At 32.3% G+C, this 23,140-nt stretch overlaps 3 long non-coding RNA genes across 7 annotated transcripts; all 3 read left to right on the plus strand.

Annotated features, from left to right (window-relative positions):
* The first annotated feature begins 6,320 nt into the window (after positions 1 to 6,320).
* Positions 6,321 to 9,143, plus strand: LOC146933431 (uncharacterized). Of its 2 annotated transcripts, XR_015007462.1 has the most exons (7): positions 6,321 to 6,335; positions 6,437 to 6,481; positions 7,189 to 7,255; positions 7,440 to 7,520; positions 7,642 to 7,765; positions 7,993 to 8,069; positions 8,882 to 9,143. It is a non-coding gene; the product is annotated as an uncharacterized LOC146933431 (long non-coding RNA). The 2 variants fall into 2 exon arrangements; XR_015007463.1 differs by lacking the exons at positions 6,321 to 6,335; positions 6,437 to 6,481 and adding an exon at positions 7,056 to 7,073.
* A 941-nt stretch (positions 9,144 to 10,084) lies between these two features.
* Positions 10,085 to 14,774, plus strand: LOC146933432 (uncharacterized). Of its 3 annotated transcripts, none has more exons than XR_015007465.1 (9): positions 10,085 to 10,333; positions 10,452 to 10,501; positions 10,998 to 11,060; positions 11,132 to 11,224; positions 11,867 to 11,930; positions 12,766 to 12,809; positions 13,013 to 13,037; positions 14,040 to 14,169; positions 14,598 to 14,774. It is a non-coding gene; the product is annotated as an uncharacterized LOC146933432 (long non-coding RNA). The 3 variants fall into 3 exon arrangements; XR_015007464.1 differs by having other exon boundaries at positions 11,886 to 11,930; XR_015007466.1 differs by having other exon boundaries at positions 11,886 to 11,930; positions 14,601 to 14,774.
* Positions 14,775 to 18,835: 4,061 nt separating this feature from the next.
* On the plus strand, positions 18,836 to 20,564 carry LOC146933433 (uncharacterized). Of its 2 annotated transcripts, none has more exons than XR_015008423.1 (2): positions 18,836 to 19,044; positions 19,635 to 20,564. It is a non-coding gene; the product is annotated as an uncharacterized LOC146933433 (long non-coding RNA). The 2 variants fall into 2 exon arrangements; XR_015008424.1 differs by having other exon boundaries at positions 19,774 to 20,564.
* The last annotated feature ends 2,576 nt before the right edge of the window (positions 20,565 to 23,140 follow it).

Consider the following 23,140-nt stretch of genomic DNA (forward strand, 5'->3'; position numbering starts at 1 on the left):
CAACGATAAGCCCTCTCAGTCAACTACTTATGAACCAGTGGGTCACATAATTAATGAGAAGTTGGCTAAACTGGCTGAGCAGAGAGAAAGAGTCATTGATACTATTTTTCGCCTTCACCCTCAACCTCTTAACATTCAACCTCTCAACATGATTCCTCCAGAAAATGTTGAGTCTACCTCAGAAAAGGCCTCTGAAGCAACTCCAGAAGCAGCTGCTTCTGAAAATGTTGTTTCAGAAAACCCCCATCAATAAACACCTGAACCACATAAACCCACAACACCTCCACAATCACCAACAGCTACCATTGACCCCCAACTTAACACTCAAACATCATCTTCACCACAACAACCACCAACTGAAACTGAATTTCAACCTTTACCTGAACACTCCCCAGAACCAACTCCCATGGATGTTGACATCTCTCTAGTCAATGTTCAAGCCTCAACCTCTACCACTCACATTGCCTCTGACCAGCCTTCATCTTCAAACACACAAACACACTTTACCATTCCAGTTCCTAACCCTGTTCAAGATTTGGAAATCAGTGATTCTGATCTTGAAATCCTTGAACAACCACCCTCAAACATCCTGGAATCTAGATATATTAATTCTGAGCTTCTCTCAATCCTGAGTCAGTTGCATAATCTTGTGGATCAACGAAGGACAATTGATCTCACAAGTGCATATGATGACTCCTGGACATCTCTTCAGAACCGGGCAACTGAGCTAATTGAAAGCATAAGGGCTAAGTGCATCAGAAGCAAGGAAGCTTCTGTCAGGAAGTTAATGGAGCATCTGAATCAGAGTCTCAGAGTAAGAAGTTCTACACTGCTCCTGGCAAACCAGCCTTTCTTCTCAGAAACGGACTACTTGACCAGAGAAGCCAGGTTGTGTAAGCTTCTGAAGAAACAGATGGCACAGCAGCAGCAAGAAGCTAAGGAAAGGGAACAGGCTCTTCTCCAGAGGCAACAACAGCTTGAAGAACTGTTGCAGAAGAAGATTGAAGAAATGGAGGAGATGAAGAAACAACATCAAACCAACCCTTAGTTGCACACCCTTGTGTTTTTCTTTTTGTTTGTTGTTTGTTTTAAATTCCTAGTCCTTGCTTCTGAAACCATTCTGTTTTAATTCTCTTTGCTTCTGAATGCTTACTGATTCTGACTGTTTAGCTGCTTCTGACAATTGATATACATGTTCATATATTTTGCTCTGACTTATTTAGTTCACTTTCTTTTATACTCTCTTTTGTTTTTCTCAAATCTTTTTGTCTTTTATGCTTATTTTAATTTTTTTTTGATAATGACAAAAGGGGGAGTATATGTGACAAGTATTTAAAGGCTCTGAGCCCCATTAATGGCATTTGAAATTTTTGAAAAACTTCTATCATTTTTTCTTACCTTATTGGTATAAGCTATGAACGAACGAAGGAGTATCAAAATTCAAGTAAAATTAATTGAACCATTCTTCTTATCTATAAGTTAATTCTTTCAATGATTCAATTTTGTTTTTAAGCTCTGATAATTTTATTGCGCGAAAAATGAATTTAATTAACCTGGATAGAACTTAGGGGGAGCTTACAAACCTCACCTTAAAAACTATCAGACTCAGGGGGAGTTTGAGCTTACAAACCTCAGATTCTGAGCTTACAAACCTCAGAACCCCAAAGTCAACTTGTTAATTAGATTAACAACAATTGATCAATTTTAAATACTTTTGTTTGTCATCATCAAAAAGGGGGAGATTGTTGGAACAAAATGTGTTTAACAATGAACCTTAAAGGGTTTTGATGATAACAAGGTATTAAAAATTGTAAATTGGACTAGCTAATATTTGTTCAAGTATACAGGACCATAATTATAAAGTTACATCATCATTGGTTCTGAATGAGCAAATAAAGAGCTATGGAAACAACAAAAATTTGAAGCTTGGACGCTCCTGAAGGCAACTTGCTACTGAAGAGAAAAAGCGCTCCTGAAGTCAAGCTGCTCCTGAAGAAATAGCGCTCCTGAAGTAAGCTGCTCCTGAAGAATAGTGCCTCTGAAGACAAGAGGTCCAGAAGCCACATCATCAGAAGCTGCGTCATCAGAAGCTGCAGAAGTCATATCATCAGAAGCTGCATCATCAGAAGCTGCCTCATCAGAAGCCATTTCACCAGAAGCTGAATATCAACTGGATTTGCAAAGAATCAAGAATTGAAGAATTATCAATGCAAAAGCTGTCTATTGGATTCGAAAACACAAACAAAGGATTAGTGGAGTTTGCAACGGTCATTTCAAAGGTGTTTGAAGGCGTGTGTTTGCAATTTGGACGAAAGCGTTGACATTGTACTTTGTACGAATTGTACAACCACGTTCTCCACTACTCTGTTTTGTGTCCATGCTACAGGACAAGAAAACAGCTCCAGAATACGGTTTCGCCTGCATAGATGTTCCTTTGGATAAGGAATGGATTTCAAATTTGTTCTTCATAGGACAACAACCAAATCAGGCAATATATCATTGGTGAAAGATCAAGCTTCAACAACGACTCTTTGGTGCGCTGGCAATTTCACAACGTCTCTTTCACACCTCTATATAAAGGAGTGAAGACCTAGAGATTTGGTAATGCAAGAACGCTGAACGAAAGACTCACAAGATTTTCACAAGTACCAAACCTCTGCTGAAATTGTTCTGCATTCACTTAGAATTTCTGTGTCTCAAGTCATATCTTAGAAATTCTTAAGTCCATTGAGTCTGTATCTGATTTGTATTGTGAGCACCTCTGATTGTATATCAAGTGTTCAACCTTAAACAATTTTCTGTGTAATTTTGTTTAGTTAAGAAGTCTCTTGCAGTTGTGCTTGAGCAGGAAGTCTCTTGATTGTGTTCTTGAGCAAAGGAAGTCTCTTGCTTGTGTGCTTGAGCATTGGAAGTCTCTTGCTTGTGTGCTTGAGCATTTGTAATCAGATATTACTCATAGTGAAATCTCCTTGGAAGTGCAAGGGGGACTGAACTACTTCCGGATTGTGGAAGGAACCAGTATAATTGCTTTGTGTCGTTCTTCTTCTCTCTCTCTCTGTTTTATTCCGCTGCATTTAGATTCTGATTATCACTTCAGAAGCTGTCTCACTTAGCTTCTGATCAGTGTGTTCAGTTTTTAGGAGAAACGAAGAATTTTTCTAAAACACAATTCAACCCCCCTTCTTGTGTTTTTCTCACCTTCATTTTTATCCATCCATTTCCATCCAAATCCATATCCATCCAAACCATCCATTTGCCGCCTCTATACGGGACTATGATCAATGTAACATATCTTGTTGAGACTAAGATGAAAATAGGGATTATTGGTAAGTTATTAATTTCTTTTTGAGGGGATGTAAATTATTAGAGGAGTGATATTTTGACAACCAAAATCAAACAACTTTAATGACAACCTTTTTTTCTCTCTTCTTATTGGACAATAACAATAGAGAGAGAAAAAGGAAGAGAGAGAATAAAAGTATAATGTGAGTATGAGAGAGAAAGCAGTGGCGTATCCAGGACCCTGGGTTAGGGGGTGCAAATTTTTTAACTTTATTAATATTAAAATTATAAATTATAAAATTTAATATATATATATATATATATATATATATATATGTGAGTTACGAAATTATGATCTAGTAATTTTTCTTAGGATTTAATTAATTGCGCCGATAATGTAACATGATTTTATACGCATGTTTCTAATGATGTGTTGGTGTATCATTTACTGTAGTTAAAAACACATGAATTGTCATATTTATTAATTGACATAGAAACACATCATTAGATGCACATGTAGAACAATTTTACAGTTAGTGCATAGAAATTATACTTGTTTTCTTCCAAAATTTTACAGTGTTTGGGTCACTGTTTAAAGACACGTTTTTATGAAAATACATTGAAATTTTGGAGTGTTTGATTTTTTTATGAAATAATTTTTAAATTTAGGATTTTAAAAACAATGCAAGACACAATAACCTTCCAAGTTTCATACTCATGTTTTGCCGTTTTTGGCTTTTATGGGCAGCATTAAAAGAAAAAAAGTCCACTTATGAAAAAATTATCACCAATTAACAGCATTAAAAAAAGATAAACATCGCTAGTACTATTTGCATTAAAAAAAGATAAACATCGCTAGTACTATTTGCAAGCACACCAATCACTCAAAACGTGAATTCCTCAACGCGTCAGTCTGGCTCACTCATTGGTGTGAGGTGCAAAACATTAATTTCAGGGTGTGCAAATAGCAATAAAGGTAAGAATATTGGTGCAAATAGCAAAAATCCAGGGTGTGCAGCAGCACACGCTCAAGTATAGCTGAATCCGCCCCTGAGAGAAAGTTGTCAAAAAATTGTTTAAAAGTGGTTGTTCAAATATCATTTCTCAAATTATTAATATGACTTATAACATCAACTGCAACGTTTTTGGGATACATTGTTATAACATGTGAAAAGTAGTTGGGTGAGAACCAAGTAAAATCATTTGTAAACTTATTTACTACTCCCTCCGTCCCGAATTAACTGAGTCATTTACTAAAAAAAAGTGTCCCAAAATAACTGAGTCATTTCAATTTTCAATACTACTTTCATCATTCTCAATTCAATATATTCCACTTTTCCCCTTTATAACTCTAATTAATACTACTTTCATCATTCTCAATTCAATATATTCCACTTTCCTCTTTATTTATACACCCTCCGGTCACTATTATAAGCAAAAATCAACATTTTGGATTCATTCATTTAATGATGTATGTGGTCTGTAATAAAGACCACATACATCATTAAATGAATGAACCTACAATATTGTTTTTTGCTTATAATAGTGACCGGAGGGTGTACATTTTTCTTAATAAGTGTGAAATGAGCCAATGGCTCAATTAATTCGGGACGGAGGGAGTACTAGTTAAAACTTGATTATTCAAATATATTGATTTTTTTGGAAAACTTGATATCCGGTCCGATAACCAACTACACTGAAGGGTACAATCTCACAGTCCATTTGTGGAGTTCACAAAAATTGACACGGAGAAGAATCAAATTTTTATTCTCATCTTTTTTTGGTAGTGGTCGGGGTTTGAACCCCGACCTTGCATATTTTATGCATTGTCCCAACGAAAGCTCAGATGTCATTCTCATCTTCTATTCCAACATAGATATTTCTATCATTTTATTTCTAATAACTTATAAATATAACTTGAAATTGAAACATATACACCTTATAACATAGAAAAATTAACTTTTACTAAACCAAGCCTTGAAGAATATTTTTTTTTGCAATAGACAGTGAATAATAGTTATAGTTTTATTGATTCCGTACAGATTTTAAACATCCAACTCCACATAATTGTCAGATTTTAATATCTTTGAATAAAACAAAGATACAAGGACAAACCAAACAACACACATTATATGGAGTAAGGTGTTGTATCCGCACAAAACAGAAAATCAACATGTGGACATCTTAATCTTAATCTTATCTTAATCTTAATCTTAATCTTAATCTTAATCTTAATAATATACATATGGGAACAACAAATAGCAAAAAAATTTACACCAATCCAATGTGTCAAAATTCTAAGCCACCTAATGTCACATCACCATTAAAAACTAATTTTATTTTTGCCATTTTAAGCATTCATACAATACAAACAATAAAATATCATTATCTCACATTTTCCCTCTTCAATTCAAATTTCTAAATTTTTCAAATCCTTCTTTCCCTCCTACTTTTTCTCTTATCCCAACAAACATCACTTTCAAGTTTCAACTCATCTTTCAACAAACATTATTATTTCCTCTCATTTTCCCATTTCAATTCAAAATTCAAATTCCTTCAAAACCCATTTTTTCCTCAAACATTTTCTCCCTTATTCCTATCCAACATCCTTTATTATAAACTCCTAACTTGATGTGCTGGCAGCTTAGCCCTAATCTCTCCCATTTTTCCCTCCTAATCAGGTATTAAATGCAAAGCTAATCTGCCAACCACCCATTAAATCCCAGCCGTTGTTTTCATGACCTTTCATGTAACTTTTTGATTCAAATTCTTCACCTCTTGGAAAACTGAACGTCACTACATCCATTTCCCAGATTTTCTCTTCGCCTCTCTCTCTCTCTCTCTCTCTCTCTCTCTCTCTCTCTATCTCTCTCTCCATGAATCCCTTCTTCTCTCACTCTACATCAACGAAATCAGGCACACCTTTCCCACATCTCCTCTTTGTCACAATCGCCTCTCATCCTGTAACTTCTCCATTTTTCTGTGTATGATTCGTTTCAAGCGAAACTGAATGCCTCTTTGATGGCGTCTGTCAGTCACTACTTTCTCTTATGGTAATTGTCATAGGTTTGATTTCTTCTTCCTTTCACCATTTCTAATTTTAGGGTTTTTTGTATTTTATTTTTGGTTTTTGTTCTTCCTGGTTGTTGTGCAGGTGCAGGTAGAATCAGAGAAAAAAGGCTTTTGACCTTGACATTATGTAAGAAACCAATTTCTTTTTTTAGTTTAAGTTTTTATTTGATTTTGTCAAAGTTTTGAATTTTTTGAAGAAACAACCCTGGGGTGTTAGGATTCATTTCAATTTATTTTTTGTAAATGCATTCTTTACGATTTTGCTCTGGTTTAAGTTATATGACATATTTTTGAAAGTTGAATCAATGATATGTTGAAAATGTGACTTTGAAAATGATCGCAGTATCTCAATTCCTCTGCTCTTTCCTTTGATTGATTCACATTACTATGATGTATTGTTCAAATTTCGTTTTTGATTAACTGTGATCTATCGTTCAAATTTCGTTTTTGATTTACTATGATCTATCGTTCAAATTTCGTTTTTGATTTTGTTTTTTGGATTCTAAGGAATAATCATTATCTTTTTGATAGTTTAGGAAAAAATTGATTTTGAGTTTGATTTTATTTATCCACTGATATTTTCCTCATTTATTCTCTTCTGCTCATATCTAAAATCACTCTTTTTTTTCTATTGCCCAGATCTTCATTTATGGCAAGTTACAAACTTAATTCCTGTTGGTATATAAAACAATAGGAAAGAAGAATTTTTCGAAGATGCAGTACTCTTTTATTTTTGCTTTTGTGTTATGTATATTGCTTTTGTCCCATTTCAGTTTATTTTTTATCTTTTGAACAATGAAATTAAACTTAATCTTATTTTTATTATCTATGCAGAATGATTAAGGTGAACATGTGATGGATGCAAACATAAGGTCAAGAAAATCTTGCGGAAAAATTGGCGGTATGCACATGTTAATATGGTTTATTTATTGTGTCAAAAAAATATGGTTTATTTACATTCTTTAAATTAAAAATACATATACTATGATTTCAATTGTTATCATCCAAAGTTAAACAAAATCATACCTTAATTTTATATGGAACTAAAACTGAATGTCGATTGTGTTGATTAATGAATGACATAGGTATTTACAAATTACAACCGAGACATATGCAAAACAGGGGAAGGTGACAGTTTCAGTGAATATGGATCAATTTCTTATATGGTAGGCTTTGTGAATCCGTTTTTCCACTTACTTTTGCCTCCCCCACCTATTTGATATAATGCTTTTGTGAACTTTCACCTATAATTTGGCTTATATTGTGATTTGTGTGTTTTGGCTGCAGTGAGTGCTCAAATTTCGAGTTCCTATAAGAGGATAATGTATGTTGGTAAAATTAAGACTTCAAGATCACGGGTACATTTGAAAATGTTGATGATGATGAAACACTGAAACACGGTTTGGTGATGGTAATCACATTCCTTTCTTCCATGTGACTAGAGATTCTTCAAATTCTCATGTTGTTTTGTTCATGATTTGTTTCTTTATTAAAATTCATTTGGATCATCACACTGACACACCAATCGGTATATATGATATGCATGTTACCTTTTAGACATGTGAATTTGAGAAGGAGTTAGGCAATTTGTCAATCCTCTAATAATTTTCTGCTAACTAACCAATGGTGGCTTTGCAGTAGACTCAAGAATCCTGCAGAATTCATCATCGCAAGCAACGATTGAGAGGCTGCATCTCATTTGCTTGGCTTAAAAGGTAGGTTCTTATTGGCTTCACTTTACCATGATATTGTTGCAAAACTCTTAAGTGATTTTGTTGCAAGACTTAAGATTGTCAATTGTGATGCTCGTGCTTATGTTTCGTTATAATTTATTTTTTTTAACTCTTTTAAATTTCAATTGGGTTGGTTATCTAAAACATTAATGATATCTGAATACGATCCATCACTCTCATGTCACTGCTGCTGCTGAAATTTATATGGATAAGCGATCAACTGTGATGAAAACACAACATATTTTGATGCATATGCCTTAAAAACCGAGATATAAATCATACCTAATGAGCAGCAAGTAATTGACAATCATAAGTTGTGTTGCAAATAGACTTAACAATGAGCAATCCGTAATTGAAAATAGACTTAACCATCTGCAGGCCAATTTTTATCGTTAAAAAAAAATACTTGATCAATACTACATTGAATACAGAACAAAAATACTAACAAGTTGATTTTGTTAGATTGTGTTTATGACACAATCAGATTTTGTTAGTTGGATTTCCTAGGGAGCCATGCGCTGATCATATGACAGCTATTAAGTAATTGCAGCACACCTTTCAATTTTTTAACATTGCAGGCTCTTCTATAGATACTCACACGATCGATATCCTATGGGTTTATTGTCTTTAAATCAAAAACTGTGGTTTAACATAATTATGACAAAAGGAAATATGGTTTTATTTTTTCAGAGCATCTTTCTTTTAAGTCATTTTTATTCATTTTTTATAGGTCATTTTTTATGCTTATTCTCTTTTCCTATTTTCAATTCATCAATATTCTTTTTCTATTGTAGAACAAGATGAAAGTGACATTGCTGCTATAGAACTCAAGGTGGAGTTAATCTCAAGTGCAACTTAATGTATTTTTTTTCTATTGTGACATTGTATATACAGATGTAAATGACAGTGGTGTAGTAATATAGTATTAGAATTATATATTCATATGTAAATTGCAGTGTGGTGTAGTAAATATAGTATTAGAATTTTGAAAAAATTAAGAAAGATGCACATTCTACAATACCACAACAATGAATGATTGTTAAGACTGCATAAGAATTTTGTGTGTGCAGCTCTTTGGGTTCATAAACTGTCATTATAGCACCAAAGCTTCTACCACCAAACATCCAAAAGATGAGTGAAATTAGTTTATTGATAAGAAATATTAAATTGATTTTATTTCTAACTTCAATTTGATCATAATTAATAAGAATAGTTTTTGCTTGCAATTAAAAAAACTGATACTAAGTTGTTTAAGTTTTTTTAAAGTAAAGCACTTAAATATGATAATTTCATTCAACTAATCCTTTCCTTTATTATAAAAGCTTAACTTGCCATGTTTGCAGTTAGCCCTAAATACTCCAAAATTTTCCTCCTAAGCCAGCGTTAATTTTGGTTCTAAACTGCTAACCACCCACTACACCTCATGCGTTAAACATGGCCTTTCGTGAACATCCTTCAACCAATCAGCTTCCTTTGATTACAGCTAATAACTGATGAAAATGGCAACAATACCACTACGATCTTAAATGTTGTTTATCATAAAGTATTTCGTAATGTATGATGATTAGTGTTTAACTCAGTCAATGATTAGACTACCTTATTGTTTTATACGTTATCATTGCTGTACAAGTGAATATGTTTAAATTTTATCATATCACTTCTATTTGTTACTATATGTTACTCCCTCCGTCCCGGAATAACTGACCCATTTTCTAAAAAAAAGTGTCCCAAAATAACTGACTCATTTCAATTTTCAATACAACTTTCATCATTCCCAATACAATATAACACTAAATAATACTACTTTTATCATTCCCAATACAATATATTCCACTTTCCCCTTTATTTATACACTTTTCTTAATTTGTGTGAAAAACCAAAGTAGGTCAATTATACCGGGACGGAGGGAGTAATAATGTAGCGACTTATTTGTTTAACTTCTGCTCGGTAGGACCCGTGCGATAGCACGGGTCAAGAGTCTAGTTAATTTATCTCATTCTATTTTTTACTCTCTCTCGTCCCTAATTTTCCTCACTTTCCCTCTCTCATTCACAAACATTCCACCACTCCCTCTTTTCCTCTCTTACGTTGTTACAACAGAAACCCTTTTCTTCTTCTTATTCTTCAAAAAACACACACAAACTCATTCTCCTCTTACTTCTTTCTTCGTTTGCAACAGGTTATGCTCCATATCTCTCTTCTCTTCTCATGAACAGCTTGAAGTCGTACTTTGAATCGTTGTTGAGGTAAGTTTTATTTTCTATTTGTTTTTTATGATTAATGTTATGTGTGATTTTGAATTTCTAGATTGTTGTGATTAATGTTTGGTTTTTTTTTTTGTCTGTGCATGAATGGGATTGGAAGACTAATAACGACAATCCTTTGGAACCATCTTATCTGATTTCTACATCAAGGTTGTGAATTTTTGTTTTTATGTTGTTGTTTATTGTTAAATCCTTAAATATCTTTTTATTGTAACCCATAATTTTCAAGTATTCAAACACTTGATTCTGCTTATATTGTACGGTTGTTTTTTCAACTAAGTATATAATTTCTTTATATCCATTAAATTTATCATCAACACAATCCATTGCAAACCCATTTCTCTGTCATTATTTGTTGTTATCGTTAAAATTTATAGGTTTGAGATGCCTTATTTTTAGTTGGTTTTGTATTTGATTTTTTTTGTTTTGAAATTGAGCACTCACAAAGTGTTTGAGAAATTGTCTCAATAAGAAAATGGATGATATTGTTAGTTTTAGATGGTGTTGAAGATTTTGATTATGTTTTGTTTGATTTGAATTTGTTTTTGTTCTAATTTGGGTAAAAATATATGACCCTTTTGTTTGGATTGTTTTGTTTTAAGTTGGTTTTATTCAATTTTTAATCTCTGGTTTTATTTGTTGATAGGTTTTATGCATCAAGTTTGAAAGAGTTCAAATAAATGATATTGGAGAGGCAATCAAACTGAAGGTATAATCCTGGTTTTTAATCATGACTTGAATTTATATGATGTATGATTTTTTATTTTCATTTTCATGCAGTAAAAGGTGGATAAAAAATAAAAATGGTTCTCTTAGTCTTGGATTGTTGTGGAACAGATTGAGAGAGCAAAATGACATTATCTATTACCAAAAGTAAGTATGTATTTATCTATTTTTATGTGGCTTTTCTTCTCTTAAATCTGTTGTTTTTACCTTCTCTTATAAGAAGCTATTTGATTTTTTGAACTTTGTAGAATGAGTCTTGTGTTAGTGGTTTTGGATAAGTCTAAGATTATTGTTGACAAAATGAGATTGGATACAATTATTGTTGAGCCGATCCCAACTATTCTTGATGGTGATAAGTCTAAGATCATGATAAAGGGTTGAGCCAATCCCAACTATTCTTGCTTTTCTTTTCTGTATGGCAACCATGGTTGTAAAAATTGTGATCCTTCTCATAAATTATTAATAATTTTGCTGTAAAATTCTGCTTCTTAAAATTTTGCATCAAACGAATAATATTACTTATATGGACACACACACACACAGTAATTCTGCATCAAACAAGTAATCCTACTTCTTAACATTTTGCATTCTGTTTTTTCTATAACAGAATTGTAAATTATTGGTTTTAGTTCCATGTACTATTATTAGTGGTGCCTTAATTGTTCCTTTTTCTTTTGCAATTGATTTAACTTGCAGCGCTCCTAGATCTGGTTATTTGGTTCAATTAAATTATTAATTTGTTGTCTTAGTGTTTTTGTGTTAAGCTTTCAAACATATTGATTTGCGTAGATCATTTTGCATTCAACAGGTTGGACAAATGTTGAATGATTATAGCAGGATGTAACATGAACAGGTAAGTACATTTTCTCTTTGTAATAGGACCAAATAATGCACCTACAGTGCACATAAAATTTGTGGTACGAACTTCTTGGTTATTCTCATTGTTTAGTATTTGTATGCTTGAGAAAAACTTCTAATAATTAGTGTGGTCTTCTAAAACCCATAAAAGGCCACATTAATCTTTAGAAGTTTTAAGTCTGTGTGTTGAATCAGGGCATTCCTTCCTCTGATTTGGTAAGCTACTAAGCTACCTACCTTAAATTTTTTTGACAGTTCCCATGTAATTTGTTATGACTGCCTTTTGATAGAGTTTTTCTCCTTCCACCTTCTTCTTTTGAAAAAAAAAAGAAAGATGTAATCTATCTATTTAATATGGTTTTTACTATGTGAAACATATAATAGAAGGAATAAAAAATTGTGCTCAAGAAAATGATCACAAATGTTTGATTTTTTGCTGCAAATTGGCGTAACCAGTTAGGCACTTCATTGTTATTACAATCTCAATTATCTTCAATATATGTTTTCTAGATTCTCTCTGACATGCTTTGCAAATTTTCAATTTATATGTAGCCTATTTATGATTTATGATTATATTCATTTGCTTTTAGATTTTGTGTATTGATTTTATATTTGATTGTGTACGATTTGGATTGTATGATCTTTACTTTCTTTACTCTCATGAGCTGATTACACTAATGAAGTATCCACATTGTATAATATTGAAGTTTTATAATGATTCTAAATTTAAGCATATCAGCATCAGCATAACATGTGTTGGTCTTTGTATTTGTGTTCCTTCCACTGATTCATTTTTATACATAAGTCTGTGTGATTGTTAATATTTGCAGGAGTTATTACCAAAAAAACAAACAGCAAATTCTTTGCTTACGAGGTATTTCATTTTCACATAATTTCTAACCTCATATTATGATTAGAAATTTGAATTGGTGACATTCTCTAATTATAAGCTTTCTATTGTTGTATTAATGATTCAAGATGATTATAGTCATGATTAAGCTTTCTATTCTTCTTCATTTATTTGATTTGATTCTGTTACAAATCACATTGATACTATGTTGCTTTGTACTTTTTCAGGTAGTTGACACCAATCCAACCCAAGGTATTTTTCCTTGAATAAATGTGAATATGCTTGAATGGTCTTTTATAATATAGAAAATATTAGTTGTGTATATGCTTGAACTCGATCTTTGAAATGATAAATTACATGTAAAAATGATAAAAATATATATTATGTTTGAAACAAGAGCCTTTTGTCATAGTGACCATATTTTAGCAAACGAGCTTTTTATCACAATGAATTTATATCAGATAGTTTTACTTTTCCGTATAAAGTATGGTAAACTTTATACTGGATAATTAGTCTTTATAATATGAATGATTCTTCAAGTTAGTCTTCATAACCCAAAAGAAATAAATTAAAAAGAAAGAGATGGTACACTAAGAGGGTCTGATTACATTTGACTTTCAAAGTTAGGCTCAATTTGACTTTATTAGAGAGCATCTTCTCTATACACCCATATTTGAACTACTGCTACTTTTTTCAGGAATCTTTCTGCATACACTCCTTGAACACCTATTTTTTGTGTGAAAGCTTTCTCACCTCCACAATTGTCACCTATATTTCTCTTAAAAGTTTGTTGTGTAATAAAATTTTGATTTTGATTATCTTCTATTTTTTAGATAAGCTTTTGATCTATCATCTTTATCTCACGTAATATGATTTTTATTAAGTGAAACATGTAATAAAACAATCAACAATTTGGGCTCAAGAAAATGTAATAAACCATATATGATATCGGGCAGTAATTATAACTCTTTTACTTTTACTAATTAGAGTTTGTCGTTTTGATTGACTCTTTTGGAACAACTTCATGGTAAGTCTCTTTTCAGGCTAAAGTTTGCTTTTATAAAATCGAATGTTCCTTACTTTTAGTTAGAAGTTGACTAAAGATCCTTTAAAGTTTGCTTCTGATTCTTTAGACAATAAGTTATAGAGAAATATTGATTTTAAAGCACTGACCTTTTTTGAAACAGAAATATCTAGGTTAGATGTCATGTTGATTTTAACACGCATTTTTGCTGATTTTAACACATTTTGAAGCAAAAACATGAAGAGTAGGCTGCATGTCATGTTGATTTAAGTAAAGTTTGGACTGAAATTGATTCCAAGAATTACCAGAAATCTCTTGATAAAGTTTTAGCAACGGGACACAAAAGCATAAGTACCAAAGGTAATAGATATATTTTCATTATAATATTGTTTAATGTTCTTTTCTTTTGTGTTTTTAAGGGACCATTCTTTTCTGTTTTTATGTAATATTTCATGAAAAAACTTGAATTGTGTTGGAGTTAATAAATTTTTCTTCTAAACTAATTTCAGCTGATTCTGAGTTATTTGTTTTCATTATCAATTGTTGAGTTTTGATTATCTCAAATTTTTAGTCTTTGGATTAGAGTGATATATTAGATCTGAATAGTTGTTTAGTCGTTGATTTTTTTATAGCAATGGTAGCAAACATTGGTTTGGTCTATTTCCAAATATGTTTGGGCAATTTTCCTTTCTATAGCAATGTTGATCAGTGGCTGTAACTGAGCTCTGGTTTGTGCCTCTTCAAGATTGATTGGTTGAATGTTCGTTGCTGGTTTATTTTTCATGTAGCAGCCAAATAATCACAAAATTATTGAGTGAAACGATCAAGTGAGTTAATTGCACAAGCTGAGGAAAGAAATGACAGATTCTGAAGGTTTGTTTTTGCTTATTTCATCAACTTTTGATTAGATGTTTCATGGACTTGACTAAAGAGCATGATTTGGTTTAAAGGTAACATAATTGTAACATTCATTTTCAAGTTGGGTGTAACATTCATTTTCAAACATGTGGTCTATAATTTGGTGGTATGTTCAGAGTAATAATTTGTTAACGTCACATAAAATCTTTTTGTTCGCCCGTGCGTTGCACGGGTGGAAATACTAGTTTTAAACATCCAACTCCACATACCTGTATTGTGCCTTTTATTTTATAACCAAAGCTCCTCTCTATTCTTCTCATAGCTACCGATGTGGGACATTTAAAACAGTCATTCTTCAGTTTATGCCTTCTCCTCTTCATATCCTGATTTGTACATTGCAATGGAATTGGCCATAAGCATCTTGCAACATTAGCTGCAAAAACACTCCCTCAAGCACCAGCTACAACACTATCTATCAATCCTCAAAGGATCACCAAGTAGGGTACTAAGACCATAAATTTGATCTTCATTACTAACTAACTTCACAAGAATGCTACCCACAAGGGTTTAATACCCAATAAGGAATACAGGAAAGAATGTGGTTTGTCCTTGTATAACTTGCTCACTAAATTTATTCTCTCTACACACACACGTCAGTGACTAATTTGGTCCCAATAATTCAAAAGTTTATCAGTCCATAGTATGCATAACGTACAGATCAAGTAAACCATTTAAGAAACCATGTTCCAACTTAATGCTACACCATCTTGGATCCATTAAGTCCTACATTGACTAGAATATGGCACATGTTATGCGTTTATTAAGGTCTAACATGCTACACAAAAGATGTGCCAAGAAACCATACACATAAAGTGATACAGCAGCATAACATTATAGTGTACTACATAAATTCTGCAGAAAATAGACAAAGTTCAACTATCCATTCCTATTGTAACAAACCCTTGCTCTCACGTACATTATCTCAAAGGTAAACCAGTAATTACCCCAAAAAAAAGCACTCCAATCTGTCATGCGCTTAATATCTTTTACTGATGCAGTTCCAAAAGACATCTCTTGGCTCATCTTGTCCTTTGTGGGCCCGAACTCAACATCAACGCGTGTTACTCTTAACTATGCATAAAAGAGGAACATACATAACGTTGCTCTCACTCGTCCTTTTTCTTCCACAACTCAACAATTCAATTCATAGAGCTCAAAACAAAAATCAAAGTTGAGCATAATAACCATGACACTGACTATGTGTATCAGTACCACCACTAGTGGTGGTCAGTACTCTACACTTTCATTGCCAGCAAGGACTCTAAAAAAATCTAACTTGAAATTTGTGTGAGATGTTAGGATGAAGGGATTGAGTGTTTATTACTTTTAAAAAATTATAAATGAGTGACGTGTACATGTGAGACGTACCTAAAAATGGGTGTCTCCATTGTTGATGCTCTAAGCTAATGTAACAAATAATCTTGTTGAGAAATCAGCCACATAATTTCCCTTAAAAAAAAATCAGTCACATAATTTTTTGTTATTGTGCCATAACATGATAAAAGTGGCAGAAGATTATACAGTAAAACATTTAAGGAACCATGTTCCAAAATACACCATCTTGGATCCATTTTATTTTTTAAACAGCTTATATATATTAGCACACCAAATTATACAAGATGTACAAAGAGGAGGGCAGCAAAACGCCAAAAATACACAGGGTCCAAAAATGACCGGTTACCCCAAAACAGCCACCAAACCCGAAAAAACAGCAGCCTAAAAACACAGTAGCAGCAGCAGAAAAACGCTGCTGAACCGCCCCACAAAACATCTTGGATCCATGAAGTCCCACATTAGCTAAAATATGACATAAGTGGTCTGACATGCTAGTTATTAATTAGTTGAGCTGAGTAGTGGCAGCTTGTGACCCTCGTGGCGACACTAAGGTGATGTAAGGGTTGGACCCTCGTGTTACCCCCATGCAGCATGACGCTGGATTCACGAGTTGAACCATCTAGGGTTGCCATTGTTTCTCCCACTTGCTAATATATCAGAATCAGCTTTCAATATTCCCTTCCTATGGATTTTACTATTTTCCTCTTTCTACATTTTATTTTATTCAATGGAAATTTACAATCTTTGCGAATCAGAGGTCATAACATTGTTTAAATAGTTATGTAGCTATGTTTTTTTAACTAATGATTAATTAATGAAAATGATTTATCACAATACCTATATGCAAGAACTATATCCACACTAGTTGAAATGAAAGTATAGAATGGTGTTTGTGATTAAATATTGTATTACATCAATTTTTCCTCATCTTTTTTTTTAAGGCACAGGCAAAACTTAAGACATTCTTGTATTGTAATCATTTATTTGTTACCCTTTTTCCTGCATATCTAAATATAAGTCTGGATAAACAGAAAAATTAACTGGCTCTTATATGCTTCATTATGTTGTCCTTGTGGCATGAACTAAAGAGGTTTGGAATTCACTACCATATGCCCAACGCTCATCATAGGTGCTGAGTTTCACACATTAGCTTCAACCACACATGCGAGTTACAATGGTTGGTTATGTTACCTTCGTGCTGATTTTGGATTTACTTTCTCTAAGTCGCCGGTCTTGTATTGTGATAATAAGAGCGCACTACACTATGCTTCTTATTGTGTGTTTAAATAACGTACGGAGCACCTTGAGATCGATTGTGATGTGGTTCAAGAGAAACTATCACTTGGTCTAATGAAGTTACCGCCTCTGTTTTCAACTAATTAGACAGCAGACCTCTTCACCATGGCTCTTGCTCCTCAGTCATTTTTCAATCTTACAGCCTTACAGCCAAGCTCAGATTGATGGACATTTACCAGTCTTCGACTTATGGGAGTGTATTACACGGTTGAATTGGTTAGGATGGTTAGTTAATTTTATGTTAAGGAAGTCAGCTTTTGCTAACTAAGTTTGTTGCAATTTCTTTAATCCCTACATTCTTCCCGCTTGTATTAGCTTCTATTCCTGAGTTGTTTTGTCATGCAAAATAGCAACATTATCTAGAATATTTCTTGTTTAATGACGGTGAAGATCGATTGAGGAGGTAATGTATGACAGTAACTTGATGTTTGACAGTCATTTTTTATTGTAGGTTTTGTTTACCCCATAAGACGTTCTATCTATAGTTGCACGATGGGACGTTCTATCTATAGTTTCTTATTTGGAGTATAATTATACAATATCAACTAGTAAAGCTCTTGCTTTACACTGATCCTTAATTGCCAGTGAAAAATACAGAAAAAGTAAAATATTTAGAATCAATAGGAAGGAAATGAGAGTGTAGATATCTTCAATTCTGCAGTTTTGAAACTTCACACTATTTTATGTTAACTATAAAGAAAGGGAAATGTAGTCTCCAACAAATTTATTACTAACAAATTTGTTTTTTTTTTTTTGGTTGAGAGACGAGATGACAAAGCCATCATAAACTCACACACACAAAGTGGAGGTACCAGAGTTCAAACTCCGATCATAACGTCTAGCCTAACAATTTCGGTATTTTACTCCAACAATTTTTTTTTTTTCATACATATTTGAGACAATTTTATTACTACAACAATTTTTTTAATACCAGCAATATTTATAAAATATTCATATTATAAATATTTGATATAAAAATGGACGGCAGGAATATGGGCTTTTGGATCAAAGTTTATCCACTAAATTTCCTCTAGAAGCTACTCCCTCCGTCCCTAAATGTAAACCCCCTTTGTTTTTTTTACATTTCTTAAGAAAAATTGTCAGTGTAATTAATGTGTCTGTGTTGTGTGTTAATATTACCAAATTGTCCTTTGTTTGTATGTGTATTAAATTTGACTTTTCATATTTCAAGACAAGTTAGTACTAGTATTAATTAAGGGTATGTTTAGGAGAAAAATTATAAATGTATCTAGTAATTTGAAAAGGGGTTTACATTTAAAGACAAAAATAAAGTCAAATGGGTGCTTAGATATATGGACGAATAAAACTTCAGAATTCTGCTCTTGCTCACTGAAATTTCAAAAGTTCACTCACGCACGTTATGGAAAATTTAGTTGGAAACGAGCAATTTTTGTTGGGTAAAGAGCAGAATTCAAAACTTTATAAATAAATTATAGTTTTACACTAATCTGGTAATTAACCATATGATCAAATCAATTAGTTAGACCTAAAAACCGTACAAAACTAGACAAACAGTAAATGTCAATCATCATATCCAAACGTAATTCTTCAACTCTCCATGGCCTTTCATTATATAACAAAGGCTCCTCTCTATTCTACCGTGAGTTAACGATGTGGGACAATAAACTCAGTCATTCTTCGGTCTGTACTTGTAGACTCTTGGAGGTTAGACTTCTAGTTTGATCTCATCAGTTTCTCTAAATCTTTCACTTTTGTTTTCCTAATTATGTTTGCTTCTATTTTCTATTTTATATAAAGGATATATAGAAAAAGCCTCTAGTAAGTAACAAATGCAAGCAACAATAATAATAAGTAACAAAAATCCCCTTTAGCATGAAACAGTTTAAATGGTTGTGATAGTTAGCACGATGAAGACTTATGTTTAGCTTGAAAGCATGAAGTTTCTAATTTCTAACTGCATATTGTTGGAATAACTTAAATACAAACTGCAATATTAACTGGACCTACATTAGTGGACGTGGGATTGGTTCCCGTATTTTATTCGGTCCTTAGACAAGATAGAGTTTTAAAAAAAAAAAAGAAACATTTACACCAATTGTGGATCTTATGTCTGCAAAGATTTACTAAATTTGAAATCCAATCAGGACAAAAATGTCAAGTGTGTGTAGTGAATAATTATTGTTGGGTATTTAAGTTTTTTTGTCTCTTGTTTTTATAACTTTTGGGGGTATTTGCAACAAGTTCTGTTTCTGGAATGTATGCTATTTAAGGCTTCCACTTTTTTCCTTTTTCAGAATTGTTTTGGCAAAACTTCTCTGGCAGAGCTACTGCTTATAAGTTATAACTTTAGTCATGCACAGTCATTTAATTGGTTTTTGCATACTGCTTGTTAGATTCTCTGCTTATTGTTAACTTGTGGAGCTTTAAACACAGCTTTCACTTTTAAAAGTTTCAAGGCTGGTTGGGAATTATATGTTATGCAATGAAAAAAGGGCAGTTGTAGTTTTAACTTGTGAATGATATTGAAAGTGTACAAGCAGCTCTGAAATTGTGCATTGTTTTTCAAATTCTTAAAGCATAAGGATAAATGCGAGACTTTGGCATTGGGCACAAGACAATATGGTTTAACCTACTTCTAACAAATTGGTGTCACTTTGCATCCCTTGAATTTCTTTTGGTGAATGCTTATGGAATCCTGGTTTATTAGAGTTTGAACTCTGACAGTGACATCTCTGCATTATTGTGCCTTCTGGAATCTCGGCTAAGACAAGTTTTGTTTTGAAATTTGATTACAGCAGGTTCTATGTTCTCTTTCCTCCGGTTCCTGGAAAGAAAAGAACTCATCCAATGTGTTTTCTATTTTTGTTACTTTAATGTAAGGGAAGTCAACTTCTGTTAACTAAGTCTATTCTTAGAGAAATCTACTAGCTGATCTTGGGGATTATTCGAGGATAGGAACACATTGTTAGGGAACAATTTCTAGTACCTAGTTTTGTAAGCATACCATTAACATGTTTACACCATTAGATTTTAAAGTTGCGTTAAAGTCACATTTGCCGATTTTAAAGTTGCATTTTACCTAAATGCATGATTAGAGATTTACTTATCTATTTTGAAAAAACTATGTACAACTCTTTTATACTGAATTATAGCTTATTATTGTAATTAGCTTAGATTCACTACAAAGAGATAGTTTACTATTCTAATTTTTCTGTTATAATTAACTCCCCCTGTACTTATAAATATAGGGATTCGTCCCAAAAGACGACTTCATCGCATTTTTCTATTTCGTTTTATAGCTTTCATTATGTTGTTCAACATTCATCACAGGTCCTGAATTTTATCATAGGAATCTAACAATAACAACAACAATTGTTTATCTCAAAGGAGCACAATAATTGTATTCTAACGGTTTGCTATCAAGAATTGATTTAAAGGAAGATTCTGAACGTTCATGCATGAAATGCTTCTTGTAGATACATTTTCTTTAATAATGTAAATTGCAACCTCCTTAAGGATTAAAGGTCGCATTTTTGTGACAACTTGCAAGTTGATCAAATCAAGCGTAATGGTTTGGTAAATTATTATGCAATCAACTATTTTTGTCACTACAATGGTTAAAGGGGAATGAAGCAAATTAACTTCCTTTCAAAAAAATTTGAAAGGAATGTTAATACTAATTTTAGTCCCTGAAATAAAACTAAAAAACTCAAAAATAATTAAATTAAAGGTTCATAAAAATTAAAGGCAGGAGAACCTAAAAACAATGACAAACATGGGTAATGCATAGATTTGTTGAATATGAATGAAGAATAACATTTTATAAACTAAACACATTTTACAACCGTAATTTATTCATAATTTAGGAGTTTACATAAAACAAAAATCACGTACAAAATAAAAACTAATTAAAACTAATTAGTTACATGATTAATCAAGAAAATCACAATTGAAAGATGAATAAAGATAAATCAACATAATCCTTAGCAAGAAACTACTCTACTGTTTGATTGATAATTCTAGTTTTTTCTAGACAATTATCACTCAATTTGCATAGAATGATTTGCTCATATTTATCACATCTCTCCGATATTAGTGTATCACCCTTCTCAAAAAGACACAACGAGAATAGGACCATTACACACTTCAGATTATGTCACCGTTGAGACATAGACCTTGTGACATACTTAATCAAGGAAACCACACTCGTTGAAACAACAAAAATACATCCGCTCAAACCCCATAGGAGAAATCACAACATACAAGCCAATAATCTTTGTGGCATCAGATGGATGGAAATGTTGCCCAGCTTATGGATGGCTTTTAGCTACATAGAAGTTGAATGATTAAATTGAGTAGGGTTGTTGAAGGAACGTGAATATTCGTTGAAGGAGCAGTGGCGGCTAATGAAAGGATTGTATCCCTATTATGTGAGAAGGGAGTATATAAGTGGAGTGACTAGCAAGTCATAGGTCGGTTGGCTTCGAGATATACTTTTTTTTTTTTTTTTTTACAAATCTTAAACTACTTATTTTTCAAGAAAGTGTACATAGAAGATAGTATTCTTGCTCAACAAGAAATACGGTCACAATGTTATTTTTAAAGTGCAAGACAAGTGGATCTAATATTTACAACATGTTCTAACAGACGAGGTATTTAAAAATCAAAGAACTCCAACACGAACTGGTACCACATCTACAAAGCCATTGATCGTGGCACACACTTTGTTACTCAACCTATTTTACCCTTTCCACCATTTTTCTAATCTCGCAAAATTAGTTTTTAACGATGGAGAAAAATCCATAACCTCCACAATTTCACCATTTAAATACCAATAGAGAGAATAGAGTCTCATAGAAAGGAGAAAGGTGTCCTTTTTTGTCTACCGATGACGAATTTAATTGAGTTATCATAAAAGCCGTTTAAGTTAAGGGTTCGTTTAGATTGATCTATGTTAAGTGTATGTCAACTTATCTACTAACATAAGTCTTTGTACCTTTTTGGTAAAATTAAGTTATAAATTAGGTCTAACTTATGGCTGAAAAATTAGTTTATAGTTAATAACTTATAACTCAAAAAAACTTAGTCAACTGAAAATTAGTTTTTGCTCAAAAAAAAAAAAAACTTATAGCTGAAAAGCTAGTCAACTGAAATTATAGGGTATGTTTGATTCAAGGTATGAAATTACATTTTATGGAATGAAATTCATAAGAATACGATTTTCAGGAATAATATTCATACCCGTGTGTTTAGTAAAACTTTTGATTTCCTTAGAATGTTTTTAAATGTTGTTTGATTTAAAAAAATTAAAAATAAACATTAGTGATAGTGAGAAGTTATGGTTAATTGAGTTTTATTCTCTAAAATATCATATTAAATATAAAAGTTGAGTTTAATTTCATTAATATATTAGTTTGTTGGTCCGATAAAAAAAAAAGGATTGCTAAATATTTCAAAGATGATTCACAAGAGCAAGAAGGCTAAGCTTTGGATAAAGGAAAAAGTATTAGCCCTTTAAGATATGGAAATCACGGCCGCGCCTTGGTAAAAATGTAGGGACTAGAATTTTTTTTTTTTTTTGACAACATGTAGGGACTAGATTATTTCATTACTTTTTACTAATTATTAAATTTTAATAAATTTTATTTTCCTTTAATTTATAAATTTACGGATATTAAATAAATTTTATATTAATTTTTTCAAGAAAATAATATTTGATTGTTCAAATATCATTATTTATTTCTGTCGAAAAAAAAATATCATTATTTATTAGCATATAGTTAAAAAAAAAAAAATTACT

This window comes from Medicago sativa, chromosome 4, assembly GCF_051527215.1.
Source record: "Medicago sativa cultivar Bolivia chromosome 4, Bolivia_mono, whole genome shotgun sequence".
In the NCBI taxonomy this organism is placed as follows: Eukaryota; Viridiplantae; Streptophyta; class Magnoliopsida; order Fabales; family Fabaceae; genus Medicago; species Medicago sativa.